General features: G+C 41.1%; 1 protein-coding gene across 2 annotated transcripts in view; it reads left to right on the top strand.

Annotated features, from left to right (window-relative positions):
• The window catches only part of ppap2d (phosphatidic acid phosphatase type 2D), a 36,346-nt gene extending 35,615 nt beyond the window's left edge, over window positions 1-731 (top strand). For both annotated transcript variants that reach the window (XM_053612597.1, XM_053612598.1), the window contains one exon: window positions 1-731. This exon is cut by the window's left edge. The gene's annotated coding sequence lies outside the window, so the exon portion shown is untranslated.
• Window positions 732-5,000: the final 4,269 nt, after the last annotated feature.

Below are 5,000 nucleotides of genomic sequence, written 5' to 3'. Positions count from 1 at the left end.
CTACTTTACTTATTTTTATTCTTTCTTTCCTTAATTTCTACTTTTCTGTCCTTTTCCATTTCCTTTCCTCTTGCGCATTTCATTATCGATCGTAGCCACCGATACAGCAAAGTTCCACTTTGAGACGAGAGGTCTCTTTCTTTCTTTCTTTCTTTCTTTCTTTGTTTCCTCATTTCTTGGCGAGACGAGGAATGAGACGAGGCCCGGTCTCGCTCCCTCCTGCCTCTGTATCTCGGTGGTGGCGAGCAGGCAGACCACTGAACACTAGCGACCTGCTCGAACCTTTGGCACTTCAGCTGCAGGACTGAACTCTGTAACTCTTAACACGTGGTATTTCAGTGGTCTCATTTCAACAGTGTTTATGTCCTCTTACTGTGGTCAGCCAATCACCTTCTCCCTGTTTTACAAGGTGGTCATCATTTTACCAGTGGTAATTATTCATAAGAAATAATAATAAAAAAAAAATGTATATAAAACATTTTATAAAGAAAGAAAGCTATCCAGAGTTTTGCAAATGTATTAGCGCCACTGTGTTTATATATGTGCCAGATGCTTGCGTTGTATAAATAGTGACTGAGCCAGAGGTATTGTATTGTCCAGAAAGCTATATTTTATGTTTATAGTTTTATAAACTTTTGTTTGTTTTGTTTGTGTTGTCTGTGAAAGCCCCTGTGGCTAAAATAACCACTGTATTAATAAACCAAACCAATAAAACGAATGTGCAACTATTAGCTCCGGCTGGGAGGCGTTCTGTGGGTTTCACACACACACACACACACACACACACACACACACACAAAATATATATTCTAGCAAATACTGGTTGAAATATATGCAATACTACAGTATAGAGTATCAATACTGTGAAAATTTGAATAATAAATATTTAAAAATTAGCAAATAAATTCAGTCAAAATAAAAAAAATAAATAAATACTGTAAACGGAAAATTAGGAAATAAATGTATTTTTTTAAAAAAATACAGTAACATGAGAGGATAAATTTTATAAGAAGTATTCAAAATAAAAATTTTAACATTTTTTAAAATTTATTTTAAATACTTCCAGTGTGTATATATATCATGTTTTTCAAAGTTCTAATTGACACACTTATTTATTTATTTATTTATTTATTTATTTATTTATTTATTAACTTTTGAAGTACGTATTCATAATCATAAACAAAAGGTATTGTTTTAAAAAATAAAATTGATAAGGGGAAAAAAAGTATTCAGACACCACAAGTGAGCAACTGCACATTGCTGTTGCACAGTACGAATGAATTAAAATGAATTAAGAGAAGGTTATACGATGGAGGGTGCCTCTGATATAGACTCGCAGTTTCAAATCCTCCATAAATTCTCAATGGGATTCAATTCAGGGCATTGGCCAGGCCATGCGAGGCCTTCTTGTCTCGTTGTCCATCTTCTTGACCCATGAGATGAAATTCTCCTGTAATATATCCCGCTACATTGCTCCGTTCGTGTTTCCTTCGATGGCGTAAATACACCACATTATAATGCTGCGCCGCCTCATGATGCTCCCGCCACCGTGCTTCATTGTGGTTATGGTGTTCTTGGGATCCTACGCAGAACCCAACCTTCTCCGAACAGGACGAGTTGAATTATTGCCTAAGAGTTCTTTTTTGTTTTGTCTGACCGGCGTGCATTGCTCCTAAAGAGTCCTGAGCCGAGGAGTTGTCGTAGAGTGCGAGGTGTAGAAACTGAGACGGACGCGGTGTAGTTCATTGCTTATTGTTCTCTGTGTAACCGTCGCACCTGCTGCTTTCAGGCCGTCCTGCGACTCTTTTCGAGTGACTCTTGGCTTGTGTTGTGAAATCCTGTGCGACGCACCTGTCCCGGGACGATCAGCCGATACTGACTGGGATGTTTAAGGTCTTAGCGATGGCTCTGTAGCTTTTTCCGTTCGAGTTTTGATGAATACTGTCGTCCATAGGAAGCGCCTTCACCTTCAAGATGTTTGCTAGTTGTTGTTTACTTCTCAACCGATGGCAACTCTGGTTATAATGACACAAGGTGCAGTTTGCATGAGAACACTTATATAGCGCTTTTATCCAAAGCGCTTTACACGGTGTCTCATTCACCCACACACACACACACACACACACACACACACACACACACACACACACACACACACACACACACACTAATGGTAGCAGAGCTGCCATGCAAGGCGCTAACTTGCCATTGGAAGCAACTCAAGGTTCAGCATCTTACCCAAGGACACTTCAGCATGTGGAGTCACGTGGGCCGGGAATCGAACCCCCGACCCTACGATTAGTGGACGACCCGCTCTACCACCTGATCCACAGCCACCCCTATCTAGATCTCGATTTATTTCTACATAGCCTTTACATATTTATATTTTTAATATAGTGTCTTAATACTTGTTTTTTTTTTTTCCTCCTATCAACGTCATACATGCTTTTTTTTGGTTCATGTTTTCTGAGTACAAAGTAGATAAAAAATATTTTTTTTTCTTCTAAATTTTTCAATAAAAAGCAAAAGTGTGTGCAATGTATCCCTCACTGTAGAGTTCACTTTGAGAGCTGGCACGTACCTTTCTTTTGTTTTTTGTTTTTTGGAATATGAAACACACGCACACACAGAGACACGTGTGCATGCACACGCACGCACACACACACACACACACACACACGCACACAGTTGTTTGCCAATGCAGATGTGCTCCAATACACAGTGTATTTAGGTGAAAGTTTGTGCTCATAAATTTAAATTCAGGGTGTGTGTGTGTGTGTGTGTGTGTGTGTGTGTGTGTGTGTGTGTGTGTGATGACTAATGACACATTTCAGCCTCACACTTCTTTTCACTATACCACTTTGCTGTTCCTCCAGGTTGTCTTTCCACCTGAGTGTAGTTAGGTGTAACCAAACCGAGCACTGGGTTCTTTCCTAGTTTTTTCCTTTCACTTATTTATTTATTTATTTATTTTTCAGAGAGAAAGATTGAGTCAAGTCGCAGCTCGAGAAGGAAAAATGAGGTTCTGGGAAAAGCAGTCGAGAAAAGGAGGGGACGGGTGGTTGGACGGTTGGCTAGTGGAGGGGAACACACTGCATGTGAAGGGGAATTTGGGTGTGGGGGTGTGGGTGGGCGTGTGGGGGTGTGAGGTGGGGTGCACAGAGGGGGAATGCATCGGCGGTTTTCAGCCTGCTCTGCTCAGAACATTTTTCTCTCCTGACACGCAGCACATGGCCGTGCCTGTACATGTGCGTGACACACTTGTTCTAGCGGCTCTGCAGCTATTGACGCGGACTGCTACACACTGTGTTTATTATCTGGTCTCATGCTACCTATACACACGCGTGTGGTTGGAGAGAGTTATATAATTCTCCACTATGTGTAAGAAATAAAACACTTAGGGGCATGCTGTTATGGGAAAATAAGCAGCCAAGGGGAGGTGTGGGTGTGATGAAGTGGAGTTGCGTTCATTTTTCCTATGACAGCGCGACATAATATACGTACTGTCAACATTTTTCTCAGTAAATATATTTCCAATGAGGCAATTCACATGAAATTTTCACCAGACATCAGTATTAACTCAAGAAATCTGGAAATATAAAGAATTCACAATGTTAAAGTCCATAAATAAAGTTATGTGTAATAAAGTGGAATGACACGGGGAAAAATGTATTGAACACGCTCAGAAAAAGCAGTTCTCATAGGCAAGGTAAGGCAAGGAACCAGCTGAAATTCATAATAATTACACCCCCTATCTGTGCAAATTAATATCAGCTGGGTTAGTAAATTGATGGTCTATAAAAAGGCTTTTCATTACTTTGGTGTCACACAAGAAACATCTCATGATGAGTAAAAGCAAAGAGCTCTCCCAAGACCTTCGCAACCTTACTGTTGCGAAACATATCGATGGAATCGGATACAGACGTATTTCAAAACTTCTGAATCCTCCAGTAAGCACCATCGGGACCGTTATCCGCAAGTGGAAGCAACATCACTCCGTCATCAACCGGCCACACACAGGAGCTCCTCGCAAGATTTCTGACCAGGGAGTCAGAAGAACAGTCAGACGTGTAGCTCAAGACCCAAGGGCCACTCGGAAAGAGCTCCAGAAACACTTGGAGGCAGCAGGTGCCATCGTCACAGAGTAAACAATAGGCAATGCACTCCACTGCTCATGCTCACCCCATAAGACTCCATTACTAAAGAAAAGGCATGTCGAAGCTCGTTTAAAGTTTGCTACGACTCATTTGGACAAGCCTATGAAATACTGGGAGAGTGTAGTCTGGTGAAATGGCACTGCACATCACCCTTAAAACACTACACCAACAGTGAAGTCTGGAGGTGGAAGCATCATGGTGTGGGGCTGTTTTTCATCACATGGTACTGACAGACTCCATATAACTGAAGGAACGATGAATGGAACCTTTACCGGGAGATTCTTGAGAAGATTCTGCTCCCATCCACCAGGATGATGAAGATGAGACGTGGGTGGAGCTTCCAGCAGGACAACGATCCAAAGCATACAGCAAAGGAAACTCTCAATTGGTTCCAGAGAAATAAATCAAGGCGTTAGAATGACTCGAATCACCTGACTCCAATCCAACTGAACAAGATTTAAAGACAATATGTTTAGAAGAACGGACCAAAACCACACCTGAATACTGCGGCCCATAATTTTTTCATACAGGAAGCGTCTTGAAGCCGTCATTACAAACAAAAGCTTCTCCGCCTCCAACGTTATAAAAATCCATGGGACTAACTGTCAGCTACGGCTTAGTGAGGTAAGCTAAACGCTATCGGCTATTTAAAAAGGGTGAGGAGTCACTCGATATGTCCCGCCCTGACTTTTACGTCAACACATCGAATGACGCTGTGCATTTCAAGGCACTTCACCTGGACTTTAAAGGTTAAAAATCCATGAAAATTGTCTAGGATCAGTCCCAGTTCACAATTAGGTCCTTATTTATTTATTTATTTATTTATTTATTTATTTATTATTA

This window comes from Ictalurus furcatus, chromosome 24 (assembly GCF_023375685.1).
Source record: "Ictalurus furcatus strain D&B chromosome 24, Billie_1.0, whole genome shotgun sequence".
NCBI classification, from domain to species: domain Eukaryota; kingdom Metazoa; phylum Chordata; class Actinopteri; order Siluriformes; family Ictaluridae; genus Ictalurus; species Ictalurus furcatus.
The sequence above is the reverse complement of the archived record's forward strand: the minus strand, read 5'-3'. Positions and strand labels throughout refer to the sequence as shown.